Source organism: Bufo gargarizans, chromosome 2 (genome assembly GCF_014858855.1).
Source record: "Bufo gargarizans isolate SCDJY-AF-19 chromosome 2, ASM1485885v1, whole genome shotgun sequence".
Classification (NCBI taxonomy): Eukaryota; Metazoa; Chordata; class Amphibia; order Anura; family Bufonidae; genus Bufo; species Bufo gargarizans.
In genome coordinates, this window is record NC_058081.1 from 242,151,806 (window position 1) to 242,168,732 (window position 16,927).

The window sequence follows — 16,927 nt, forward strand, 5'->3', positions numbered from 1 at the left end:
AGGCAAAAAGGGGTCCAACACCGTACTAGTATGGTGTTCCTAATATTTCTTTAGGTAAGTGTATAGTTCCATATGTTCCATATATTCAAAACAGTCAATAGAACTACAGTTGCAAATGGATCCCTTTAATTGATGGTATTCCAGTGATCCAATAAATATAGCTGTAGCTGCATATAGATTATTCTGATCGATGATGTTCCAGTGATAGTAAAGGGAACTATCTGAACCCAGGTCAGTTGGTTAATGTGGCCTGGTTGATCTAAAAAGAGATGCTGTTGTCTGTCCCGTACCTCACTGGCAAATCAGCGGTGAGGGGTCTATAGGACCTATTCATTCACCGCCCGAACCAATGGCAAATTAACGGTGGTGGGATAACAATAGGAAACATATATTTGTTACTGTCTCCTCGCCGGCAGTATGTACCGTCTCCTTTACAGTCTGGTATGTATTTCCCCGCTCACTCGAACAGGTGCAGACCGCGGTATAGCCGGCATCCCACGTGATCGGATTAAAGGCCAGGTTCCAGACATTCAAACATTAGTTTAGTGAACCTGCAGTGCATTGAGATGGAGCATAACAATGACTAACGCACACCAATATTGTTTAGAAGATGGAAAGATTTTATTTTAGGCCATCTCAAGGATGAAGAGTTAAAACTGATGTCTTTTGCACTCAGAAGGTGGTATCATCTGGGAAACATAAGGGGGGGGGGGGGGCAGGGCATTTGTGATGACCTAAAGAAGAAATAAACTGCTACTGCAAAAAAACACCATAGACATGTGCCTGACTGAAAACACATACTTTCTGAAGGACACTTTTGAGACATCTAACACTTTTCTTTCTCGTGTGTACATGAGATAATGTGTGCTTGTTTAAAGGGGTTACATAACTTATGCCACATTTAGAAGTTATGCCCTAACTAACTGATCACTGGGGTCTAACTGCTGGGACCCTCACCAGTCCTCAGAACTGGGGTCCTACTTTCCCATTCTGATGGAGCAGCAGGTCAAGCATGTTCCCTGCCACTCCATTGTCTATGGGACTGAGCTCTTTATTCGGCTATCTCTGGCGGTTCCATGGAGAATGAAAGGAGTGGCAGGGTGCATGCTTGACCTGCTGCTCCATCAGATTAGGTGGAGTTCTTGAGATCTGTGAGGGTCCCAACAATAAGTTAGTTGTCTCCTACACTGTGGATAGGGGATAACTGGATAACCTAAACTTGGCACAACCCCCTGAATATTCTGGCATGGTTTGTAATGGTTATGTGGTTCATAATCTATTTTGTAAGGGTCATTGCAGTTACATATGTGTAAATGATCATGTTTTCCTGTACAGAAGAATTCTTGACTGTTCTGCAGATGTATATATAGAATATTTTTCCTCTTTCTTAGAATCCCGATCTGAAGCCATTCCGAAGTCGGCTAGTAATCTGGAACGACATGATTTAGAAACTCTTCTTCAGATTCTCTCAAGCAATTTAGATGCTTCAGCACAAGAGCAGATCTTAATCACTGTCTATAACATCTCAGCATTTTCCGTAAACCATGTTAGTAACAGTATACTATTTCTGCGGTGAACTGTCTAGTATACGCCTGGTCAAAATTCTGCTTTTGTCCCACTCTGGAGGACATGTGCCGGACATTTTTATACACCGCTTTCCCTCATAAGCCATGCAGTTGGTATACAGAGGCAGTACCGGGTGACTCCAATCCCAGACTTTGCCTCTGTGGCACTGTTATATTGTATTACCCATACAGTGCTGTACCTTTTGGTAGCACTGTGCCCTGTACTGCAGCTCATCCCATTCAAGAGAATGGAACTCGGCTACTATATCAGGCACAGTGATACACTTGGTACGCAGAGCAGGGGATGCATTCCTGTGTTATGAAATAAAGAGCATGAATGTGATGTTTAGGTGTCCACATACTTTAGATCACTTCATAGGAAAGTTACCCAAACGACAATAAACTGTTATGTTGTGGTTCATACTACTATAACTATGTTTATACATTTCTCCATCTGTGAAATTTATCCTCCTACTGCTCAAGCATGGGAACGCCCACTTAGGCACTTAATGCCACGGCACAACATAACCGTTTATGGGTATTTAGGGCATTTTTCTATAAAGTGGCCATCCACTTTAATATTTCACCTGGATTTGTTCTGTGTTTTAGGATATTATTCGGAATTTAGATGGTATTTGTATTATTGGAGGGTTCCTTTCACACGCTGATCCAAAAATAAAAGCAGGTGCTCTTAATGTACTCAACAACCTGAGCTTGAACCTACCAAATCAGGAACAAATACAGGTTACTTTAAGTAACATTGTAGAAGAGCAGAGGCTGCCATTATAAACTGTGGTTACATAGAACATTTTACAGGTGAAACTCGAAAAATTTGAATATCGTGCAAAAGTCCATTTATTTCAGTAATGCAAATTAAAGTAAATTGCATTAATGCAGCTTAAAATTCGAATTTTGTGAAAAGGTTCAATATTCTAGGCTAAAAGTGTCACACTGTCTAGTCAGCTAATTAATCTATATTCCCTGAGCAAAGGGCACCTCAAAAGTTTGACTTTGGGGTTTCATAAGCTATAAGCCATAATCATCCAAATTTTAACCAATAAAGGCTTGACATATCTCACTTTGCATGTACTAAGACTATCTCATATGTTAGTTTCACCTTTTAAGTTGCATTACTGAAATAAATGAACTTTGCACAATATTCTAATTTTTCGAGTTTCACCTGTATTTTGTATTGAGACAGCTATAGTATCTGGGCACCTTTAACCACCTCCGGACCGCCTAACGCAGATGTGCGGTCCGGAGGTGGCAGCCCTGCGCTCAACGACGCATATACGCGTCATCTCGCGAGGGCCGGGATTTCCTGTGAACGCGCGCACACAGGCGCGCGCGCTCACAGGAACGGAAGGTAAGCGAGTGGATCTCCAGCCTGCCAGCAGCGATCGCTCGCTGGCAGGCTGGAGATCCGAATTTTTTAACCCCTAACAGGTATATTAGACGCTGTTTTCATAAAAGCGTCTAATATACCTCCTACCTGGTCCTCTGGTGGTCCCTTTTGTTAGGATCGACCACCAGAGGACTCAGGTAGGTCAGTACAGTCGCACCAAACACCACACTACACTACACCCCCCCCCCCGTCACTTATTAACCCCTTATAAACCCCTGATCACCCATGATCACCCCATATAAACTCCCTGATCACCCCCCTGTCATTGATCACCGCCCTGTCATTGATCACCCCCCTGTCAGGCTCCGTTCAGACGTCCATATGATTTTTACGGATCCACGGATACATGGATCGGATCCGCAAAAAGCATACGGACGTCTGAATGGAGCCTTACAGGGGGGTGATCAATGACAGGCGGGTGATCACCCATATACACTCCCTGATCACCCCCTGTCATTGATCACCCCCCTGTCATTGATCACCCCCCTGTAAGGCTCCATTCAGACGTCCGCATGATTTTTACGGATCCATGGATACATGGATTGGATCCGCAAAACACATGCGGACGTCTGAATGGAGCCTTACAGGGGGTGATCAATGACAGGCGGGTGATCACCCATATACACTCCCTGATCACCCCCCTGTCATTGATAACCCCCCTGTAAGGCTCCATTCAGACGTCCGCATGTGTTTTGCGGATCCGATCCATGTATCCATGGGTCCGTAAAAATCATGCGGACGTCTGAATGGAGCCTTACAGGGGGGTGATCAATGACAGGCGGGTGATCACCCATATACACTCCCTGATCACCCCCTGTCATTGATCACCCCCTGTCATTGATAACCCCCCTGTAAGGCTCCATTCAGACGTCCGCATGTGTTTTGTGGATCCGATCCATGTATCCATGGATCCGTAAAAAATCATGCGGATGTCTGATTGGCGCCTTACAGGGGGGGTGATCAGTGACAGGGGGGTGATCACCCTGATCACCCCCTGTCATTGATAACCCCCCTGTAAGGCTCCATTCAGACGTCCGCATGTGTTTTGCGGATCCGATCCATGGATCCGTAAAAATTATACGGACGTCTGAATGGAGCCTTACAGGGGGGTGATCAATGACAGGGGGGGTGATCAGGGAGTCTATATGGGTGATCACCCCCCTGTCATTGATCACCCCCCCTGGTAAGGCTCCATTCAGACATTTTTTTTGGCACAAGTTAGCGGAAATTTTTTGTTTGTTTTTGTTTTTGTTTTTTCTTACAAAGTCTCATATTCTACTAACTTGTGTCAAAAAATAAAATCTCACATGGACGAACCATACCCCTCACGGAATCCAAATGCGTACACATTTGTAGACATTTATATTCCAGACTTCTTCTCACGCTTTAGGGCCCCTAAAAAGCCAGGGCAGTATAAATACCCCACATGTGACCCCATTTCGGAAAGAAGACACCCCAAGGTATTCCGTGAGGGGCATATTGAGTCCATGAAAGATTGAAATTTTTGTCCTAAGTTAGCGGAAAGTGAGACTTTGTGAGAAAAAAACAAAAAAAAATCAATATCCGCTAACTTATGCAAAAAAATATAAAAAATTCTAGGAACTCGCCATGCCCCTCATTGAATACCTTGGGGTGTCTTCTTTCCAAAGTGGGGTCACATGTGGGGTATTTATACTGCCCTGGCTTTTTAGGGGCCCGAAAGTGTGAGAAGAAGTCTGGGATCCAAATGTCTAAAAATGCCCTCCTAAAAGGAATTTGGGCCCCTTTGCGCATCTAGGCTGCAAAAAAATGTCACACATGTGGTATCGCCGTACTCAGGAGAAGTTGGGGAATGTGTTTTGGGGTGTCATTTTACATATACCCATGCTGGGTGAGAAAAATATCTTGGTCAAATGCCAACTTTGTATAAAAAAATGGGAAAAGTTGTCTTTTGCCAAGATATTTCTCTCACCCAGCATGGGTATATGTAAAATGACCCCCCAAAACACATTGCCCAACTTCTCCTGAGTACGGCGATACCACATGTGTGACACTTTTTTGCAGCCAAGGTGGGCAAAGGGGCACATATTCCAAAGTGCACCTTTCGGATTTCGCAGGCCATTTTTTACACATTTTGATTGCAAGGTACTTCTTACACATTTGGGCCCCTAAATTGCCAGGGCAGTATAACTACGCCACAAGTGACCCCATTTTGGAAAGAAGACACCCCAAGGTATTCCGTGAGGGGCACGGCGAGTTCCTAGAATTTTTTATTTTTTGTCACAAGTTAGCGGAAAATGATGATTTTTCTTTTTTTTTCTTTTTTCCTTACAAAGTCTCATATTCCACTAACTTGCGACAAAAAATAAAAAATTCTAGGAACTCGCCATGCCCCTCACGGAATACCTTGGGGTGTCTTCTTTCCAAAATGGGGTCACTTGTGGCGTAGTTATACTGCCCTGGCAATTTAGGGGCCCAAATGTGTGAGAAGAACTTTGCAATCAAAATGTGTAAAAAATGCCCTGCAAAATCCGAAAGGTGCACTTTGGAATATGTGCCCCTTTGCCCACCTTGGCAGCAAAAAAGTGTGACACATCTGGTATCGCCGTACTCAGGAGAAGTTGGGGAATGTGTTTTGGGGTGTCATTTTACATATACCCATGCTGGGTGAGAAAAATATCTTGGTCAAATGCCAACTTTGTATAAAAAAATGGGAAAAGTTGTCTTTTGCCAAGATATTTCTCTCACCCAGCATGGGTATATGTAAAATGACACCCCAAAACACATTCCCCAACTTCTCCTGAGTACGGCGATACCAGATGTGTGACACTTTTTTGATGCCAAGGTGGGCAAAGGGGCAAATATTCCAAAGTGCACCTTTCGGATTTCACCGGTCATTTTTTACAGATTTTGATTGCAAAGTACTTCTCACACATTTGGGCCCCTAAATTGCCAGGGCAGTATAACTACGCCACAAGTGACCCCATTTTGGAAAGAAGACACCCCAAGGTATTCCGTGAGAGGCATGGCGAGTTCCTAGAATTTTTTATTTTTTGTCGCAAGTTAGTGGAATATGAGACTTTGTAAGGAAAAAAGAGAAAAAAAAAATAATCATCATTTTCCGCTAACTTGTGACAAAAAATAAAAAATTCTAGGAACTCGCCATGCCCCTCACGGAATACCTTGGGGTGTCTTCTTTCCAAAATGGGGTCACTTGTGGCGTAGTTATACTGCCCTGGCAATTTAGGGGCCCAAATGTGTGAGAAGTACCTTGCAATCAAAATGTGTAAAAAATGGCCTGCAAAATCTGAAAGGTGCACTTTGGAATATGTGCGCTTTGCGTACCTTGGCAGCAAAAAAGTGTGACACATCTGGTATCGCCGTACTCAGGAGAAGTTGGGGAATGTGTTTTGGGGTGTCATTTTACATATACCCATGCTGGATGAGAGAAATATCTTGGCAAAAGACAACTTTTCCCATTTTTTTATACAAAGTTGGCATTTGACCAAGATATTTTTCTCACCCAGCATGGGTATATGTAAAATGACACCCCAAAACACATTCCCCAACTTCTCCTGAGTACGGCGATACCAGATGTGTGACACTTTTTTGCTGCCAAGGTGGGCAAAGGGGCACATATTTCAAAGTGCACCTTTTGGATTTCACCGGTCATTTTTTACACATTTTGATTGCAAAGTACTTCTCACACATTTGGGCCCCTAAATTGCCAGGGCAGTATAACTACCCCACAAGTGACCCCATTTTGGAAAGAAGACACCCCAAGGTATTCTGTGAGGGGCATGGTGAGTTCCTAGAATTTTTTATTTTTTGTCGCAAGTTAGTGGAATATGAGACTTTGTAAGAAAAAAATAAAATAAAAAATCATCATCATTTTCCGCTAACTTGTGACAAAAAATAAAAAGTTCTATGAACTCACTATGCCCATCAGCGAATACCTTAGGGTGTCTACTTTCCGAAATGGGGTCATTTGTGGGGGTTTTCTACTGTTTGGGCATTGTAGAACCTCAGGAATCATGACAGGTGCTCAGAAAGTCAGAGCTGTTTCAAAAAGCGGAAATTCACATTTTTGTACCATAGTTTGTAAATGCTATAACTTTTACCCAAACCATTTTTTTTTTTTGCCCAAACATTTTTTTTTTATCAAAGACATGTAGAACAATAAATTTGGCGAAAAATTTATATATGGATGTCGTTTTTTTTGCAAAATTTTACAGCTGAAAGTGAAAAATGTCATTTTTTTGCAAAAAAATCGTTACATTTTGATTAATAACAAAAAAAGTAAAAATGTCAGCAGCAATAAAATACCACCAAATGAAAGCTCTATTAGTGAGAAGAAAAGGAGGTAAAATTCATTTGGGTGGTAAGTTGCATGACCGAGCGATAAACGGTGAAAGTAGTGTAGTGCCGAAGTGTAAAAAGTGCTCTTGTCATGAAGGGGGTTTCACCTAGCGGGGCTGAAGTGGTTAAAGGGAATCTGTCAGCAGTTTTGACCATGCAGAACTGCTAATAGCACTAGTAAAGGGCTGGGGAGAGCAATACAAACATACCTTTTGTGGACCTTTTCTCCTCAGGAGTAGTGTCAATATGCACTTTTATACTGCCAGATTGTCCAGGGTTGTCCAGGATTAAAAAAACATGGCTGCTTTCTTACAAAAACAACACTAGCCCTGGCCTTAGGTTGTGTGTGGTATTGCTGATCTGTCCCGTTGAATCCAACTCTTGAGTCGAGCTACAGTACCAGACATAATCCATGGAAAGGGGTGGTGCCGTCTCCTTTCTCTCTTCCTGCTTGCCATAGACATAGCAGCAGCGAGCAGGAAGAGAGACAGGAGACGGCACATGACTTCTCCTCATACAGCTGATCGTTGGGATTCCGGATGTCGGACCCCCGCCAATCTGATGTTGAAGACCTATCCTGAGGATGCTTTATGACATACATTATGGCCACTGACTTTCCTTTATTCAAACCTCCTCAGGTAGGCTACTTTCACATATGCATTTTGCCATTCCGGTTTTGAGATGCAGCAGAGGATCTCAAAACTGGGCCAAAGCAGTTCTGTTTTGTCCCCTTGTATTCTGAATGGAAAGAGATCCATCACCCATTGACTTTTAATGTATTTAATGAAGGATCCGATTTGTTCCGTTTCAATTTCACATAACCGCATCCTAACGAAGCGAAAGCATACTGATGTGTAATCAAAACTGAACCGTTTAGGTCAGATTTTGAGATCCTCTGCCAGATTTCAAAACCTGAAACCAAAACGCATAAGTAAAAGTAGCCTTTGAACAAAAGTCGAACATTTAACCAGCACATGGAACAGTATTGCAACTTAATTTGTTTCTTTTGCTACTTAGGCTTTTAAAAAATAAGTATTAAAGGATATCACAGAGTGTTCGTTAAATTCTGAAGTCTAGCTGGCTGGCCTGAGACTGGTGATCAATATGTCAGTCACCAATAAGTACCATGAAAAGATGGAAGATTCTATTCAAAATCTACTCAATTTACTAGACGAAGGAAATGACACCACCAAGGTATGGCTTATCCCCATTAACGCCTGAAAGGGAATTTCTCACCTCCCCTGAGCTCTATAAAGTGCGGTGCTACATAAATAGTACTGCCACGCCTAACTCCAGATGGCTAAGTTATACAGGTCCTTCTCAAAAAATTAGCATATTGTGCTAAAGTTCATTATTTTCTGTAATGTACTGATAAACATTAGACTTTCATATATTTTAGATTCATTACACACCAACTGAAGTAGTTCAAGCCTTTTATTGTTTTAATATTGATGATTTTGGCATACAGCTCATGAAAACCCAAAATTCCTATCTCAAAAAATTAGCATATCATGAAAAGGTTCTCTAAACGAGCTATTAACCTAATCATCTGAATCAACTAATTAACTCTAAACACCTGCAAAAGATTCCTGAGGCTTTTAAAAACTCCCAGCCTGGTTCATTACTCCAAACCGCAATCATGGGTAAGACTGCCGACCTGACTGCTGTCCAGAAGGCCATCATTGACACCCTCAAGCAAGAGGGTAAGACACAGAAAGAAATTTCTGAACGAATAGGCTGTTCCCAGAGTGCTGTATCAAGGCCCCTCAGTGGGAAGTCTGTGGGAAGGAAAAAGTGTGGCAGAAAACGCTGCACAACGAGAAGAGGTGACCGGACCCTGAGGAAGATTGTGGAGAAGGACCGATTCCAGACCTTGGGGGACCTGCGGAAGCAGCAGAGTCTGGAGTAGAAACATCCAGAGCCACCGTGTACAGGCGTGTGCAGGAAATGGGCTACAGGTGCCGCATTCCCCAGGTCAAGCCACTTTTGAACCAGAAACAGCGGCAGAAGCGCCTGACCTGGGCTACAGAGAAGCAGCACTGGATTGTTGCATGTCATTCGGAAATCAAGGTGCCAGAGTCTGGAGGAAGACTGGGGAGAGGGAAATGCCAAAATGCCTGAAGTCCAGTGTCAAGTACCCACAGTCAGTGATGGTCTGGGGGGCCATGTCAGCTGCTGGTGTTGGTCCGCTGTGTTTTATCAAGGGCAGGGTCAATGCAGCTAGCTATCAGGAGATTTTGGAGCACTTCATGCTTCCATCTGCTGAAAAGCTTTATGGAGATGAAGATGTCATTTTTCAGCACGACCTGGCACCTGCTCACAGTGCCAAAACCACTGGTAAATGGTTTACTGACCATGGTATTACTGTGCTCAATTGGCCTGCCAACTCTCCTGACCTGAACCCCATAGAGAATCTGTGGGATATTGGGAAGAGAAAGTTGAGAGACGCAAGACCCAACACTCTGGATGAGCTTAAGGCCGCTATGGAAGCATCCTGGGCCTCCATAACACCTCAGCAGTGCCACAGGCTGATTGCCTCCATGCCACGCCGCATTGAAGCAGCCATTTCTGCAAAAGGATTCCCGACCAAGTATTGAGTGCAGAACTGAACATCATTATTTGAAGGTTGACTTTTTTTTGTATTAAAAACACTTTTCTTTTATTGGTCGGATGAAATATGCTAATTTTTTTAGATAGGAATTTGGGGTTTTCCTGAGTTGTATGCCAAAATCATCAATATTAAAACAATAAAAGGCTTGAACTACTTCAGTTGTGTGTAATGAATCTAAAATATATGAAAGTCTAATGTTTATCAGTACATTACAGAAAATAATGAACTTTATCACAATATGCTAATTTTTTGAGAAGGACCTGTATGTCCATGCTCAGCCCTGTCCAACCCCCCTGCAAACCAAGGCTGCAGTATATTGAAAGGACTCATCCCGGAGTCCTCTCCAGTATGTGTGCATGCTCATGAGTCCTCACAGTGGACATGCAAGTTAGTGATCTGGAGTCAGGAGTGGCAGTGCTATTCATGTAGTAATGCACTTTATAGGGCTTGGGGTAGGTGACAGAGTCACTTTAAGGACACAGCCAGTTTTCGCTTTTGCACTTTCGTTTTTTCCTCCGCAGTTTCCTAGAGCTATAACTTCTTACATTTTGTGTTCATATGGCTTATTTTTTTTGTGGGGAGGAAAAGTAGTATTTTTTTAATGGCACCATTTAATTTACCATAGCTTGTATTAGATAATGGGGGAAAATAATTATTTGTGGGGTGAAACTGGAAAAAAACACAATTCCACCTTATTCTTGGAGATTTTGTGTTTAGTCCCACTCACTGGGTGCTAAAAATGATTCTTATTCTGTGGGTCAGTACTTTTACAGCAATAACAAATTTCTATAGTGTCTATTATATTTTTCACATGGGATTTAATCAGGTGTAAAATTGAATACCATATATGAATTGATCATAATGTAATCCAGTCACATCCATGAATGTGTGAATCATGATGTATTAGGATTGGTTTAGGTATCTAATATATAACTATTAAGCCTATTATATTTTACAACATGAAAAAAATTAGAAATTTAAATCTGAAAGCCATAACTTTTTCGCAAAGGTACAGAGCTGTATGATGGCTATTTTTATTTAGTTAATATTGGTACCATTTTGGGGTACATACAATTTTTTGATAATTTTTTCATGAATTCCTAGCCGTCTGCGGTAAGGATACCAAGGGGTGTTACCAGTTGGGGGGGGGGGGAGTCTTTGGGGGTGTACCTACACAGCCTGACAATGGCAGCACTGACTAGATAGAGTCTGTGCAGGTACACCCCCCCCCCCCCCAAACTGGTTACCACCCCTCTATACCCTTGCTGCAGACTGCTAGCAATTCATTCATACCTTTTAGTAGAAAGAATAGAGGAATGGCACAACATAGAGCCATAAGAATAGATGCTCCAGAATTGTTATACATTAGGAATGCATGAAGCTATTAAATCAGGCATATCAGGAGTTGTAAAAGGCCCTCTTTAATTAACATTCACCATGTGTCGACTTTATGTATGCTTCATTTTGTAAATTTCATTTTATTTATTTTTTGGACATTGGAAGGCTTAAAATTCTAGAAGCAACTTTTCAAGAAGATTTCCAAAACTAATATTTATAAAATTCAGAAATGCATGAAGCTATTAAAACAGGCATGTCAGCAAAGGTCTCTTTAATAACTATTTTGCATCATTTTGTCTTAAAGTAGAACATTTCAAATTTTACCTCATTTTCTTTGTTGGTGTGTATTATTATTTTTTTTGTTTGTTTTTGTGTTTCTTTTTTGGACAAAAAAATGTAAAAAATATTTATTTACATTTACTACTAACATGAAGTATGACATATCACGAAAAATCATTTTCAGGAAGGCTTGGATAAGTAAAAACATTCCAAAGTTCTTACCACATAAAGGGACACATATATTAGATTTGCAAAAAGGCTTGGTAAGAAAGGTGACAATTGGCTGTATCTGCAAGGGGTTAAAGGATGATCCTGTTAGAACAAGTCACCCCCCTCCACAGGTCAGACCCCCACCGACTATGAGAACCCCTTAACATGAAATGAATATAGAGGCTGGTCAACCATTCATTCTGTATGGGACTGTTGGAAATGGCTGAGCAATGTACTTGTCTGTTTCCAGCAGTCCTATACAGAATGAAAGGAGTGGCATGGTGCATGCTCAGCTAGCCACTACATTCATTTTGGGGTATGAGTCCCAGAAGTCGGATCCTCACCAATTTAATAGTTATCCTCTATCCTGTGCTATAACCGGAATACCCATGTAAATATAAATTACATATAAAATATTGGTGCCTGTCTTGGATTGTGATCTTTTAGTTTATCAGGTATTTCTGTATTTCCCCCATAAGATACACACATTAAAACTTCTTGTGAACATGTCTGCAAATCCTTTGATGACTAGACCTCTCCTTGCAAGTAAGGTAAGATGCATTTTGTCTGTTGTGTACTCTACACTTCAGGGTGCAATCCTTTCCTTAAACTTACATCACATTGACCCATACAATTCAACGAGGCAAAACACAATTCCTTTTTTCTTTTCATGGATCATTTTGTGAACGAGAGTAACCCTTTCTGTTTTTTCCATGTGATAAAAAAACATCTGCACGGAATTATCCATTTCTTTTAAGGATCTGATTGCTGATAAATCTGGTGCAAGGTTGGCACGTACTCCCAGATGTACACACTGATGTGCCCATAGACTTTAATGATCAGTAGGCTATTTGATTAGGAAATAAGTGAAAAGACGTATTAGAGATAAAAGATAATGTAGGAGTAGTTATTTGGAGGATTTGTACCAAAAGTAGTGCAAATGCAAAACAGAGTAGTAGCCTATGGAAACCAATCAGATTCCATATATATATATATTTTTACAGGTCCTTTGGCAGTGACCTGATTGGTTGTCATTGGCAAATACTCAACTTTGCAGCAGCTTTGTTATATCTCCCCTTTTTGTCTTCTTCCTCCTCACGTAATTACCATCTATTAGTGCCCCATGCCACTAGATATCGGCTTAGATATCCACGCCATCCATGTGGAAATATGGAGGTGCAATCACCTCCACAGAATAACAGGGGCTCCTTGTGCACTTTCTCTCACTGACTGATTACGGAGCTGTTATCCTTAACCCTTTCGTCACTGGGGGATGTTTTAGACATTTATTCCCCAAATTTCACAGTTTTGTAATGCAGCATTATAAAGGCTTAGACAATACTGTTTATCCCCAATCTTATAAAGAAATCGGTGGCCTGGGATAATAATTGCTAGTTGGGGTTATAATTAGTGTTGACACCTTTCCCAACAAAATATACTGACCAAGTTAAGCCACACCCCAAACGGGGCGAGGTTGTCGGGTCATGGCTGAACACGGGGTGTTAAGTCGCTGTCATACAGTAGCTCCCATTAGTGCCCCCTAGTAATAGTAATGCCCCCATTAATGCCCCCCCAAATTTATGTGCCCCAGAATGAATAATGCCGCCATTAGTACCACCCAGTAATGGTAATGCCCCCATTAGTGCACTCCAGAATTAATGCTCCCCATTAGTGCCCCAAGTAAGAGTAATGGCCCATTAGTGCACTCCAGAATGAATAATGCCCCCATTAGTGCGCCCCAGAATTAATGCTCCCCATTAGTGCCCCCAAGTAAGAGTAATGGCCCATTAGTGCACTCCAGAATGAATAATGCCCCCATTAGTGCGCCCCAGAATTATTGCTGCTCATTAGTGTCCCCCAGTAAGAGTAATGGCCTATTAGTGCGCCCCTTAATGAATTATGCTACATTAGTGCATCCTAGAGTTAATAATGCCTCCATTAGTGCCCCATAGTAGGAGTAATGCCCCTATTAGTGCCCCATAGTAGGAGTAATGCCCCTATTAGTGCCCCCTTCTCTGCTTCTGCAAAATAAAAAAATTATAAATAAAAGCACTCACCTTCTCCATTTTCTTGCGCTGTGGTGAACACTCACTGCTCACTGGAAGCTCAGGACAGGACCTGCACTCCATCGTGAAGACGTCTCGCAGGTCCTGTTCTCCAGTCAGCAGCAAGTGTTCCCTGCAGCGTGAGCAAATGGAGGAGGTAAAGGCTGCACTGATGAGCGCTCCACAATGGAAGCGCTCATTAGTAACTGGCCTTGTAGAAAAATTACCGGCAATAAGAAAAAAATTACCGGCACCGTCAGGGCCACTAAAATACCGGCCTTGACAGTGAGATAACGGCCGGGTGGCAACCCTAGTTATAATACATGACTGTATTAATGCATAATTACCTGATGCTCGCACAAAATGGATTTGTCATGTTAGAGGGTTGTGCACTTCACTTCTGGGGTATTTTATCTATATTTACATTCATTTATTAGCTACGTCATGCTATACTTTGGGGCTTAGGGAACACATGATGTCTGTTCCCTGCATGTCCCCATAAGCAGATCTGAGAGCAGGGATACAATGGTTCCAGTCCATTAAGCCTCATTCACACGTCAGTGATTTCCATCAGTGATTGTGAGCCAAAAGCAGGACATAAGGTATAATGGAGCGATCTGGACCTGTTCTGTGTTTAGAGCCGCTCCTGGTTTTGGCTCACAATGACTGATGGAAATCACTGACCGAACACTGATGTGTGAATCAGGCATAAGATCTCTTTTACCAGTCATCTGTATGCACGGACATGCAATGAGAAGGCAAATTGGGAAAAACTCCATATAATCTTAAAATTAGACAGCTCTAAACTAGAGCAGGCAGAAGGTGCACCAAACTTCTCACAGTGGCTCACTATGATCGCTTTGTGACATCTTACCAGTAATGGTAGACACTTAATTATGGCTTACTTCAGACCAATATGTTGCACCAAAATCTTAGTGCAGTTTGGTACATTTAAAGATTCCTAAGCCATGCCTCCTTCTAGACACTCAGGGTAGGTTCACACAGTTTTTTAGAGGATGTCTTGGGGCAGATTTTCCTGTTTTGTTTTTTTGCCAAAGCCAGAAGTGGATCCAGGAGGAAGGTGAAGTAATCCTTTCGTTATTTCTGATTCCTTTTTAATCCACTTCTGGCTTTGCTTGAAAAACTTACAGTAAAATCCACCTCAAAACCTTCTCAAAAAACAGTTTGAACCAACCCTTAACTATGTGATAAGGTGCAAAAACCCATAGGAGATGATTCATATGTGATACATCTGTGTTTAACTGGTAGAGGAACAGCCTGCTGGAGTTCACCAGATCTGAAACTGCCAAACCATATTGACTATAATGGGATCTGGCTGCTTTCTGGCATAAGTTATGGCTTTGGCTGGACAGAAAGTCCTGCATGCACTGCTTTGTCCAGCAGAAACCAGAACATATGCCAGAAAGTGGCCAGATCACCCTTGAATACCATTAGAGTCAATAGGGTCTGGCACTGCAAAGCCGTAGCAAGCTGGATCAGTTAAACTCCACATGTAAATCAGTCCTAATCCGGCACAAGGTATATACACCAGTATTTTGGCACAAATTGATTCACTTCAAATTACCTTAATCTCCTCCAGTGTCTTCTCTACATGTCTCCTAGTCTTAGACATATGGAAGCCCTGCAGCTTCTGCTTGGGAACACAGCACTCATTATGAGCGATGTGTTGAGGGGTTGTTACCAGCATGGGACTAATAGATTCAGCTACCTGTTACAGTCCAGGGTTGGCTTCTCGACATTACAATCTGATCCTGCCAATTGCACAATGTCCTCAAACAGGGGATGTAAGTAACTGACTAAGGCCCCTGAACTATGGCGGACAGATATCCAGCAACGTTCATGATCCAGTCATAGTTGTCAGAGGATAATAATTGTATCTGGAGCAATAATGATCTGATCTCTTTGCAGGCACCATCATTGTTCCCGTCGCTCTTTGATGGCAGCATTAATAGGGATGTACTCATAAGAGCCCTGAGTTTTACAGCAAATCTTTCTGAGAACCTGGCTAAAGAGCAGCAGTATGATGGCCCCCGTCACCTTAACCTCCCTGGCGGTATGATTATGTCAGGAATTTTGTTCCAAAAGCGGTACCATTTTTTTGCATGGAAATTTGGTGTTATGTATTGTAGGCCTGCAATTCTTAGTAATTACTTACTTAAACCTGACCAAAGAAGACTCTAGTAGACCTCTCAGATGTGATAAAGTTCGAAAAAATAAAATCATGAGTTATAATCTAATAAATAATATAATTTTATTCAGTAATGTAATTAATAATGAAATTTGTCAAACAAAAGAAAATTCAGTAAACATCCTGGGTGTGGTAAATTTTGAAACATGGGACTGCACATAGACCAACGTCACATTCAGGGCAATGGAACCTGGTTTCCTTTCGGATTTTTTTTCCATTTCGATCTCGCTTTGAGCAGCAAACTACACACATCCTTGTAGGTGCTGCCTTTTTTGCGCTTGGCGGGATGTAATCCATAAAGTGACGACCAGTCAGCCTCTCTGGGTTTACAACGTCAACAGCGCGACGTCCAGATCTGTTCACGGCCTCTGATGGCGTTTGGTAGTTCACAAAAATCTGCTCCGCCACCTTCCAGATGAAGTCAGAGTGAACAAGAGGCTTGTCACTCTTTCCTTTGTACAGTATATAGGCATTCCACAGACATTGTTCCAGGAGATGCCAGAATATTTTTTTGTAGTATTTTTTTTGTTGCTTCCGCATTGCTGGATAGAATGTCATCGCCTGATCGGCTCTATTGACTCCTCCCATGGTGTTATTATAGTCGATCACAAGTTGTGGCTTTATGACATCTTTCCCACCTCTTGTGTGGACCGTGGTAGTGGAGGTGTTATGTACTGTCCTTATTAGGCACACGTCTTTTTTGTCACGCCAACGCATTGCCATCATTTTTCCTTTCTGCCAGGCCACCATTTCTCCTGTTTTCAGTTTTTTTTTGGAAAACATACATGGCAGGCCACGTCGGTTGGCCCTAACGGTTCCATATCCGTCAGTCTTGTTTTTTAGTAGAAACTCGTACAGCTCAGGCGACGTGTAAAAGTTGTCTGTTGTCACACAATACCCCTTATTGAGCAATGGTTCAAGCAGTGA

The 16,927-nt window shown here is 42.1% G+C and overlaps 1 pseudogene; it reads left to right on the top strand.

Moving 5' to 3' along the window:
• LOC122925808 overlaps window positions 1-16,687 on the top strand; it is a 42,339-nt pseudogene extending 25,652 nt beyond the window's left edge.
• The last annotated feature ends 240 nt before the right edge of the window (window positions 16,688-16,927 follow it).